This window comes from Oncorhynchus nerka, linkage group LG6 (assembly GCF_034236695.1).
Source record: "Oncorhynchus nerka isolate Pitt River linkage group LG6, Oner_Uvic_2.0, whole genome shotgun sequence".
Classification (NCBI taxonomy): domain Eukaryota; kingdom Metazoa; phylum Chordata; class Actinopteri; order Salmoniformes; family Salmonidae; genus Oncorhynchus; species Oncorhynchus nerka.
Genome location: NC_088401.1, coordinates 17,779,755 through 17,791,943, shown reverse-complemented (window position 1 = coordinate 17,791,943; position 12,189 = coordinate 17,779,755).

Sequence of the window (12,189 nt, the reverse complement as noted above, 5' to 3'; positions counted from 1 at the left end):
GGTCTGTCCTGGATACTACAGTTAGTTGAGGGTCCTGGATACAACAGTTAGTTGATGGTCTGTCCTGGATACTACAGTTAGTTGATGGTCTGTCCTGGATACTACAGTTAGTTGATGATCTGTCCTGGATACTACAGTTAGTTGATGGTCTGTCCTGGATACTACAGTTAGTTGAGGGTCTGTCCTGGATACTACAGTTAGTTGAGGGTCTGTCCTGGATACTACAGTTAGTTGATGGTCTGTCCTGGATACTACAGTTAGTTGATGGTCTGTCCTGGATACTACAGTTAGTTGATGGTCTGTCCTGGATACTACAGTTAGGTTGATGGTCTGTCCTGGATACTACAGTTATTTGATGGTCTGTCCTGGATACTACAGTTAGTTGATGGTCTGTCCTGGATACTACAGTTATTTGATGGTCTGTCCTGGATACTACAGTTAGTTGATGGTCTGTCCTGGATACTACAGTTAGTTGATGGTCTGTCCTGGATACTACAGTTAGTTGAGGGTCTGTCCTGGATACTACAGTTAGTTGATGGTCTGTCTTGGATACTACAGTTAGTGGATGGTCTGTCCTGGATACTACAGTTAGTTGAGGGTCTGTCCTGGATACTACAGTTAGTTGAGGGTCCTGGATACGACAGTTAGTTGAGGGTCTGTCCTGGATACTACAGTTAGTTGATGGTCTGTCCTGGATACTACAGTTAGTTGATGGTCTGTCCTGGATACTACAGTTAGTTGAGGGTCTGTCCTGGATACTACAGTTAGTTGATGGTCTTCCTGGATACTACAGTTAGTTGATGGTCTGTCCTGGATACTACAGTTAGTTGAGGGCCTGTCCTGGATACTACAGTTAGTTGATGGTCTTCCTGGATACTACAGTTAGTTGATGGTCTGTCCTGGATACTACAGTTAGTTGATGGTCTGTCCTGGATACTACAGTTAGTTGATGGTCCTGGATACTACAGTTAGTTGAGGGCCTGTCCTGGATACGACAGTTAGTTGAGGGTCTGTCCTGGATACGACAGTTAGTTGAGGGTCTGTCCTGGATACTACAGTTAGTTGAGGGCCTGTCCTGGATACTACAGTTAGTTGGGGGTCTGTCCTGGATACTACAGTTAGTTGATGGTCTGTCCTGGATACGACAGTTAGTTGATGGTCTGTCCTGGATACTACAGTTAGTTGAGGGTCTGTCCTGGATACTACAGTTAGTTGAGGGTCTGTCCTGGATACTACAGTTAGTTGATGGTCTGTCCTGGATACGACAGTTAGTTGAGGGTCTGTCCTGGATACTATAGTTAGTTGAGGGTCTGTCCTGGATACTACAGTTAGTTGAGGGTCTGTCCTGGATACTACAGTTAGTTGAGGGTCTGTCCTGGATACTACAGTTAGTTGATGGTCTGTCCTGGATACTACAGTTAGTTGATGGTCTTCCTTGATACTACAGTTAGTTGATGGTCTGTCCTGGATACTACAGTTAGTTGATGGTCTGTCCTGGATACTACAGTTAGTTGATGGTCCTGGATACTACAGTTAGTTGAGGGCCTGTCCTGGATACGACAGTTAGTTGAGGGTCTGTCCTGGATACGACAGTTAGTTGAGGGTCTGTCCTGGATACTACAGTTAGTTGAGGGCCTGTCCTGGATACTACAGTTAGTTGGGGGTCTGTCCTGGATACGACAGTTAGTTGAGGGTCTGTCCTGGATACTACAGTTAGTTGAGGGTCTGTACTGGATACTACAGTTAGTTGAGGGTCTGTCCTGGATACTACAGTTAGTTGATGGTCTGTCCTGGATACTACAGTTAGTTGATGGTCTGTCCTGGATACGACAGTTAGTTGAGGGTCTGTCCTGGATACTACAGTTAGTTGAGGGTCTGTCCTGGATACTACAGTTAGTTGATGGTCTGTCCTGGATACTACAGTTAGTTGATGGTCTGTCCTGGATACTACAGTTAGTTGATGGTCTGTCCTGGATACGACAGTTAGTTGAGGGTCTGTCCTGGATACTACAGTTAGTTGAGGGTCTGTCCTGGATACTACAGTTAGTTGATGGTCCTGGATACTACAGTTAGTTGAGGGCCTGTCCTGGATACGACAGTTAGTTGAGGGTCTGTCCTGGATTCGACAGTTAGTTGAGGGTCTGTCCTGGATACGACAGTTAGTTGAGGGCCTGTCCTGGATACGACAGTTAGTTGAGGGTCTGTTCTGCATACGACAGTTAGTTGAGGGCCTGTCCTGGATACGACAGTTAGTTGAGGGTCTGTCCTGGATACGACAGTTAGTTGAGGTCCTGGATACGACAGTTAGTTGAGGGTCTGTCCTGGATACTACAGTTAGTTGAGGGTCCTGGATACGACAGTTAGTTGAGGGCCTGTCCTGGATACGACAGTTAGTTGATGGTCTGTCCTGGATACTACAGTTAGTTGATGGTCTGTCCTGGATACGACAGTTAGTTGATGATCTGTCCTGGATACTACAGTTAGTTGATGGTCTGTCCTGGATACTACAGTTAGTTGAGGGTCTGTCCTGGATACTACAGTTAGGTTGATGGTCTGTCCTGGATACTACAGTTATTTGATGGTCTGTCCTGGATACTACAGTTAGTTGATGGTCTGTCCTGGATACTACAGTTAGTTGATGGTCTGTCCTGGATACTACAGTTAGTTGATGGTCTGTCCTGGATACTACAGTTAGTTGAGGGTCTGTCCTGGATACTACAGTTAGTTGAGGGTCTGTCCTGGATACTACAGTTAGTTGATGATCTGTCCTGGATACTACAGTTAGTTGAGGGTCTGTCCTGGATACTACAGTTAGTTGATGGTCTGTCTTGGATACTACAGTTAGTTGAGGGTCTGTCCTGGATACTACAGTTAGTTGAGGGTCCTGGATACTACAGTTAGTTGAGGGTCTGTCCTGGATACTACAGTTAGTTGATGGTCTGTCTTGGATACTACAGTTAGTTGAGGGTCTGTCCTGGATACGACAGTTAGTTGAGGGTCCTGGATACTACAGTTAGTTGATGGTCTGTCCTGGATACTACAGTTAGTTGAGGGTATGTCCTGGATACTACAGTTAGTTGAGGGTCTGTCCTGGATACTACAGTTAGTTGATGGTCTGTCCTGGATACTACAGTTAGTTGAGGGTCTGTCCTGGATACGACAGTTAGTTGATGATCTGTCCTGGATACTACAGTTAGTTGAGGGCCTGTCCTGGATACTACAGTTAGTTGATGGTCTGTCCTGGATACTACAGTTAGTTGAGGGCCTGTCCTGGATACTACAGTTAGTTGATGGTCTGTCCTGGATACTACAGTTAGTTGATGGTCTGTCCTGGATACTACAGTTAGTTGATGGTCCTGGATACTACAGTTAGTTGAGGGCCTGTCCTGGATACGACAGTTAGTTGAGGGTCTGTCCTGGATACGACAGTTAGTTGAGGGTCTGTCCTGGATACTACAGTTAGTTGAGGGCCTGTCCTGGATACTACAGTTAGTTGGGGGTCTGTCCTGGATACTACAGTTAGTTGATGGTCTGTCCTGGATACGACAGTTAGTTGATGGTCTGTCCTGGATACTACAGTTAGTTGAGGGTCTGTCCTGGATACTACAGTTAGTTGAGGGTCTGTCCTGGATACTACAGTTAGTTGATGGTCTGTCCTGGATACTACAGTTAGTTGATGGTCTGTCCTGGATACGACAGTTAGTTGAGGGTCTGTCCTGGATACTACAGTTAGTTGAGGGTCTGTCCTGGATACTACAGTTAGTTGAGGGTCTGTCCTGGATACTACAGTTAGTTGATGGTCCTGGATACTACAGTTAGTTGAGGGCCTGTCCTGGATACGACAGTTAGTTGAGGGTCTGTCCTGGATACAACAGTTAGTTGAGGGTCTGTCCTGGATACGACAGTTAGTTGAGGGCCTGTCCTGGATACGACAGTTAGTTGAGGGTCTGTCCTGCATTCGACAGTTAGTTGAGGGCCTGTCCTGGATACGACAGTTAGTTGAGGGTCTGTCCTGGATACGACAGTTAGTTGAGGTCCTGGATACGACAGTTAGTTGATGGTCTGTCCTGGATACTACAGTTAGTTGAGGGTCCTGGATACGACAGTTAGTTGAGGGCCTGTCCTGGATACGACAGTTAGTTGATGGTCTGTCCTGGATACTACAGTTAGTTGAGGGTCCTGGATACAACAGTTAGTTGATGGTCTGTCCTGGATACTACAGTTAGTTGATGGTCTGTCCTGGATACTACAGTTAGTTGATGATCTGTCCTGGATACTACAGTTAGTTGATGGTCTGTCCTGGATACTACAGTTAGTTGAGGGTCTGTCCTGGATACTACAGTTAGTTGAGGGTCTGTCCTGGATACTACAGTTAGTTGATGGTCTGTCCTGGATACTACAGTTAGTTGATGGTCTGTCCTGGATACTACAGTTAGTTGATGGTCTGTCCTGGATACTACAGTTAGGTTGATGGTCTGTCCTGGATACTACAGTTATTTGATGGTCTGTCCTGGATACTACAGTTAGTTGATGGTCTGTCCTGGATACGACAGTTAGTTGAGGTCCTGGATACGACAGTTAGTTGAGGGTCTGTCCTGGATACTACAGTTAGTTGAGGGTCCTGGATACGACAGTTAGTTGAGGGCCTGTCCTGGATACGACAGTTAGTTGATGGTCTGTCCTGGATACTACAGTTAGTTGATGGTCTGTCCTGGATACGACAGTTAGTTGATGATCTGTCCTGGATACTACAGTTAGTTGATGGTCTGTCCTGGATACTACAGTTAGTTGAGGGTCTGTCCTGGATACTACAGTTAGGTTGATGGTCTGTCCTGGATACTACAGTTATTTGATGGTCTGTCCTGGATACTACAGTTAGTTGATGGTCTGTCCTGGATACTACAGTTAGTTGATGGTCTGTCCTGGATACTACAGTTAGTTGATGGTCTGTCCTGGATACTACAGTTAGTTGAGGGTCTGTCCTGGATACTACAGTTAGTTGAGGGTCTGTCCTGGATACTACAGTTAGTTGATGATCTGTCCTGGATACTACAGTTAGTTGAGGGTCTGTCCTGGATACTACAGTTAGTTGATGGTCTGTCTTGGATACTACAGTTAGTTGAGGGTCTGTCCTGGATACTACAGTTAGTTGAGGGTCCTGGATACTACAGTTAGTTGAGGGTCTGTCCTGGATACTACAGTTAGTTGATGGTCTGTCTTGGATACTACAGTTAGTTGAGGGTCTGTCCTGGATACGACAGTTAGTTGAGGGTCCTGGATACTACAGTTAGTTGATGGTCTGTCCTGGATACTACAGTTAGTTGAGGGTATGTCCTGGATACTACAGTTAGTTGAGGGTCTGTCCTGGATACTACAGTTAGTTGATGGTCTGTCCTGGATACTACAGTTAGTTGAGGGTCTGTCCTGGATACGACAGTTAGTTGATGATCTGTCCTGGATACTACAGTTAGTTGAGGGCCTGTCCTGGATACTACAGTTAGTTGATGGTCTGTCCTGGATACTACAGTTAGTTGAGGGCCTGTCCTGGATACTACAGTTAGTTGATGGTCTTCCTGGATACTACAGTTAGTTGATGGTCTGTCCTGGATACTACAGTTAGTTGATGGTCTGTCCTGGATACTACAGTTAGTTGATGGTCCTGGATACTACAGTTAGTTGAGGGCCTGTCCTGGATACGACAGTTAGTTGAGGGTCTGTCCTGGATACGACAGTTAGTTGAGGGTCTGTCCTGGATACTACAGTTAGTTGAGGGCCTGTCCTGGATACTACAGTTAGTTGGGGGTCTGTCCTGGATACTACAGTTAGTTGATGGTCTGTCCTGGATACGACAGTTAGTTGATGGTCTGTCCTGGATACTACAGTTAGTTGAGGGTCTGTCCTGGATACTACAGTTAGTTGAGGGTCTGTCCTGGATACGACAGTTAGTTGAGGGCCTGTCCTGGATACGACAGTTAGTTGAGGGTCTGTCCTGCATTCGACAGTTAGTTGAGGGCCTGTCCTGGATACGACAGTTAGTTGAGGGTCTGTCCTGGATACGACAGTTAGTTGAGGTCCTGGATACGACAGTTAGTTGATGGTCTGTCCTGGATACTACAGTTAGTTGAGGGTCCTGGATACGACAGTTAGTTGAGGGCCTGTCCTGGATACGACAGTTAGTTGATGGTCTGTCCTGGATACTACAGTTAGTTGAGGGTCCTGGATACAACAGTTAGTTGATGGTCTGTCCTGGATACTACAGTTAGTTGAGGGTCTGTCCTGGATACTACAGTTAGTTGAGGGTCTGTCCTGGATACTACAGTTAGTTGATGGTCTGTCCTGGATACTACAGTTAGTTGATGGTCTGTCCTGGATACGACAGTTAGTTGAGGGTCTGTCCTGGATACTACAGTTAGTTGAGGGTCTGTCCTGGATACTACAGTTAGTTGAGGGTCTGTCCTGGATACTACAGTTAGTTGATGGTCCTGGATACTACAGTTAGTTGAGGGCCTGTCCTGGATACGACAGTTAGTTGAGGGTCTGTCCTGGATACAACAGTTAGTTGAGGGTCTGTCCTGGATACGACAGTTAGTTGAGGGCCTGTCCTGGATACGACAGTTAGTTGAGGGTCTGTCCTGCATTCGACAGTTAGTTGAGGGCCTGTCCTGGATACGACAGTTAGTTGAGGGTCTGTCCTGGATACGACAGTTAGTTGAGGTCCTGGATACGACAGTTAGTTGATGGTCTGTCCTGGATACTACAGTTAGTTGAGGGTCCTGGATACGACAGTTAGTTGAGGGCCTGTCCTGGATACGACAGTTAGTTGATGGTCTGTCCTGGATACTACAGTTAGTTGAGGGTCCTGGATACAACAGTTAGTTGATGGTCTGTCCTGGATACTACAGTTAGTTGATGGTCTGTCCTGGATACTACAGTTAGTTGATGATCTGTCCTGGATACTACAGTTAGTTGATGGTCTGTCCTGGATACTACAGTTAGTTGAGGGTCTGTCCTGGATACTACAGTTAGTTGAGGGTCTGTCCTGGATACTACAGTTAGTTGATGGTCTGTCCTGGATACTACAGTTAGTTGATGGTCTGTCCTGGATACTACAGTTAGGTTGATGGTCTGTCCTGGATACTACAGTTATTTGATGGTCTGTCCTGGATACTACAGTTAGTTGATGGTCTGTCCTGGATACGACAGTTAGTTGAGGTCCTGGATACGACAGTTAGTTGAGGGTCTGTCCTGGATACTACAGTTAGTTGAGGGTCCTGGATACGACAGTTAGTTGAGGGCCTGTCCTGGATACGACAGTTAGTTGATGGTCTGTCCTGGATACTACAGTTAGTTGATGGTCTGTCCTGGATACGACAGTTAGTTGATGATCTGTCCTGGATACTACAGTTAGTTGATGGTCTGTCCTGGATACTACAGTTAGTTGAGGGTCTGTCCTGGATACTACAGTTAGGTTGATGGTCTGTCCTGGATACTACAGTTATTTGATGGTCTGTCCTGGATACTACAGTTAGTTGATGGTCTGTCCTGGATACTACAGTTAGTTGATGGTCTGTCCTGGATACTACAGTTAGTTGATGGTCTGTCCTGGATACTACAGTTAGTTGAGGGTCTGTCCTGGATACTACAGTTAGTTGAGGGTCTGTCCTGGATACTACAGTTAGTTGATGATCTGTCCTGGATACTACAGTTAGTTGAGGGTCTGTCCTGGATACTACAGTTAGTTGATGGTCTGTCTTGGATACTACAGTTAGTTGAGGGTCTGTCCTGGATACTACAGTTAGTTGAGGGTCCTGGATACTACAGTTAGTTGAGGGTCTGTCCTGGATACTACAGTTAGTTGATGGTCTGTCTTGGATACTACAGTTAGTTGAGGGTCTGTCCTGGATACGACAGTTAGTTGAGGGTCCTGGATACTACAGTTAGTTGATGGTCTGTCCTGGATACTACAGTTAGTTGAGGGTATGTCCTGGATACTACAGTTAGTTGAGGGTCTGTCCTGGATACTACAGTTAGTTGATGGTCTGTCCTGGATACTACAGTTAGTTGAGGGTCTGTCCTGGATACGACAGTTAGTTGATGATCTGTCCTGGATACTACAGTTAGTTGAGGGCCTGTCCTGGATACTACAGTTAGTTGATGGTCTGTCCTGGATACTACAGTTAGTTGAGGGCCTGTCCTGGATACTACAGTTAGTTGATGGTCTTCCTGGATACTACAGTTAGTTGATGGTCTGTCCTGGATACTACAGTTAGTTGATGGTCTGTCCTGGATACTACAGTTAGTTGATGGTCCTGGATACTACAGTTAGTTGAGGGCCTGTCCTGGATACGACAGTTAGTTGAGGGTCTGTCCTGGATACGACAGTTAGTTGAGGGTCTGTCCTGGATACTACAGTTAGTTGAGGGCCTGTCCTGGATACTACAGTTAGTTGGGGGTCTGTCCTGGATACTACAGTTAGTTGATGGTCTGTCCTGGATACGACAGTTAGTTGATGGTCTGTCCTGGATACTACAGTTAGTTGAGGGTCTGTCCTGGATACTACAGTTAGTTGAGGGTCTGTCCTGGATACTACAGTTAGTTGATGGTCTGTCCTGGATACTACAGTTAGTTGATGGTCTGTCCTGGATACGACAGTTAGTTGAGGGTCTGTCCTGGATACTACAGTTAGTTGAGGGTCTGTCCTGGATACTACAGTTAGTTGAGGGTCTGTCCTGGATACTACAGTTAGTTGATGGTCCTGGATACTACAGTTAGTTGAGGGCCTGTCCTGGATACGACAGTTAGTTGAGGGTCTGTCCTGGATACAACAGTTAGTTGAGGGTCTGTCCTGGATACGACAGTTAGTTGAGGGCCTGTCCTGGATACGACAGTTAGTTGAGGGTCTGTCCTGCATTCGACAGTTAGTTGAGGGCCTGTCCTGGATACGACAGTTAGTTGAGGGTCTGTCCTGGATACGACAGTTAGTTGAGGTCCTGGATACGACAGTTAGTTGATGGTCTGTCCTGGATACTACAGTTAGTTGAGGGTCCTGGATACGACAGTTAGTTGAGGGCCTGTCCTGGATACGACAGTTAGTTGATGGTCTGTCCTGGATACTACAGTTAGTTGAGGGTCCTGGATACAACAGTTAGTTGATGGTCTGTCCTGGATACTACAGTTAGTTGATGGTCTGTCCTGGATACTACAGTTAGTTGATGATCTGTCCTGGATACTACAGTTAGTTGATGGTCTGTCCTGGATACTACAGTTAGTTGAGGGTCTGTCCTGGATACTACAGTTAGTTGAGGGTCTGTCCTGGATACTACAGTTAGTTGATGGTCTGTCCTGGATACTACAGTTAGTTGATGGTCTGTCCTGGATACTACAGTTAGTTGATGGTCTGTCCTGGATACTACAGTTAGGTTGATGGTCTGTCCTGGATACTACAGTTATTTGATGGTCTGTCCTGGATACTACAGTTAGTTGATGGTCTGTCCTGGATACTACAGTTATTTGATGGTCTGTCCTGGATACTACAGTTAGTTGATGGTCTGTCCTGGATACTACAGTTAGTTGATGGTCTGTCCTGGATACTACAGTTAGTTGAGGGTCTGTCCTGGATACTACAGTTAGTTGATGGTCTGTCCTGGATACTACAGTTAGTGGATGGTCTGTCCTGGATACTACAGTTAGTTGAGGGTCTGTCCTGGATACTACAGTTAGTTGAGGGTCCTGGATACGACAGTTAGTTGAGGGTCTGTCCTGGATACTACAGTTAGTTGATGGTCTGTCCTGGATACTACAGTTAGTTGATGGTCTGTCATGGATACTACAGTTAGTTGAGGGTCTGTCCTGGATACTACAGTTAGTTGATGGTCTTCCTGGATACTACAGTTAGTTGATGGTCTGTCCTGGATACTACAGTTAGTTGAGGGCCTGTCCTGGATACTACAGTTAGTTGATGGTCTTCCTGGATACTACAGTTAGTTGATGGTCTGTCCTGGATACTACAGTTAGTTGATGGTCTGTCCTGGATACTACAGTTAGTTGATGGTCCTGGATACTACAGTTAGTTGAGGGCCTGTCCTGGATACGACAGTTAGTTGAGGGTCTGTCCTGGATACGACAGTTAGTTGAGGGTCTGTCCTGGATACTACATTTAGTTGAGGGCCTGTCCTGGATACTACAGTTAGTTGGGGGTCTGTCCTGGATACTACAGTTAGTTGATGGTCTGTCCTGGATACGACAGTTAGTTGATGGTCTGTCCTGGATACTACAGTTAGTTGAGGGTCTGTCCTGGATACTGCAGTTAGTTGAGGGTCTGTCCTGGATACTACAGTTAGTTGATGGTCTGTCCTGGATACTACAGTTAGTTGATGGTCTGTCCTGGATACGACAGTTAGTTGAGGGTCTGTCCTGGATACTACAGTTAGTTGAGGGTCTGTCCTGGATACTACAGTTAGTTGAGGGTCTGTCCTGGATACTACAGTTAGTTGATGGTCCTGGATACTACAGTTAGTTGAGGGCCTGTCCTGGATACGACAGTTAGTTGAGGGTCTGTCCTGGATACAACAGTTAGTTGAGGGTCTGTCCTGGATACGACAGTTAGTTGAGGGCCTGTCCTGGATCCAGTTAGTTGAGGGTCTGTCCTGCATTCGACAGTTAGTTGAGGGCCTGTCCTGGATACGACAGTTAGTTGAGGGTCTGTCCTGGATACGACAGTTAGTTGAGGTCCTGGATACGACAGTTAGTTGATGGTCTGTCCTGGATACTACAGTTAGTTGAGGGTCCTGGATACGACAGTTAGTTGAGGGCCTGTCCTGGATACGACAGTTAGTTGATGGTCTGTCCTGGATACTACAGTTAGTTGAGGGTCCTGGATACAACAGTTAGTTGATGGTCTGTCCTGGATACTACAGTTAGTTGATGGTCTGTCCTGGATACTACAGTTAGTTGATGATCTGTCCTGGATACTACAGTTAGTTGATGGTCTGTCCTGGATACTACAGTTAGTTGAGGGTCTGTCCTGGATACTACAGTTAGTTGAGGGTCTGTCCTGGATACTACAGTTAGTTGATGGTCTGTCCTGGATACTACAGTTAGTTGATGGTCTGTCCTGGATACTACAGTTAGTTGATGGTCTGTCCTGGATACTACAGTTAGGTTGATGGTCTGTCCTGGATACTACAGTTATTTGATGGTCTGTCCTGGATACTACAGTTAGTTGATGGTCTGTCCTGGATACTACAGTTATTTGATGGTCTGTCCTGGATACTACAGTTAGTTGATGGTCTGTCCTGGATACTACAGTTAGTTGATGGTCTGTCCTGGATACTACAGTTAGTTGAGGGTCTGTCCTGGATACTACAGTTAGTTGATGGTCTGTCCTGGATACTACAGTTAGTGGATGGTCTGTCCTGGATACTACAGTTAGTTGAGGGTCTGTCCTGGATACTACAGTTAGTTGAGGGTCCTGGATACGACAGTTAGTTGAGGGTCTGTCCTGGATACTACAGTTAGTTGATGGTCTGTCCTGGATACTACAGTTAGTTGATGGTCTGTCATGGATACTACAGTTAGTTGAGGGTCTGTCCTGGATACTACAGTTAGTTGATGGTCTTCCTGGATACTACAGTTAGTTGATGGTCTGTCCTGGATACTACAGTTAGTTGAGGGCCTGTCCTGGATACTACAGTTAGTTGATGGTCTTCCTGGATACTACAGTTAGTTGATGGTCTGTCCTGGATACTACAGTTAGTTGATGGTCTGTCCTGGATACTACAGTTAGTTGATGGTCCTGGATACTACAGTTAGTTGAGGGCCTGTCCTGGATACGACAGTTAGTTGAGGGTCTGTCCTGGATACGACAGTTAGTTGAGGGTCTGTCCTGGATACTACATTTAGTTGAGGGCCTGTCCTGGATACTACAGTTAGTTGGGGGTCTGTCCTGGATACTACAGTTAGTTGATGGTCTGTCCTGGATACGACAGTTAGTTGATGGTCTGTCCTGGATACTACAGTTAGTTGAGGGTCTGTCCTGGATACTGCAGTTAGTTGAGGGTCTGTCCTGGATACTACAGTTAGTTGATGGTCTGTCCTGGATACTACAGTTAGTTGATGGTCTGTCCTGGATACGACAGTTAGTTGAGGGTCTGTCCTGGATACTACAGTTAGTTGAGGGTCTGTCCTGGA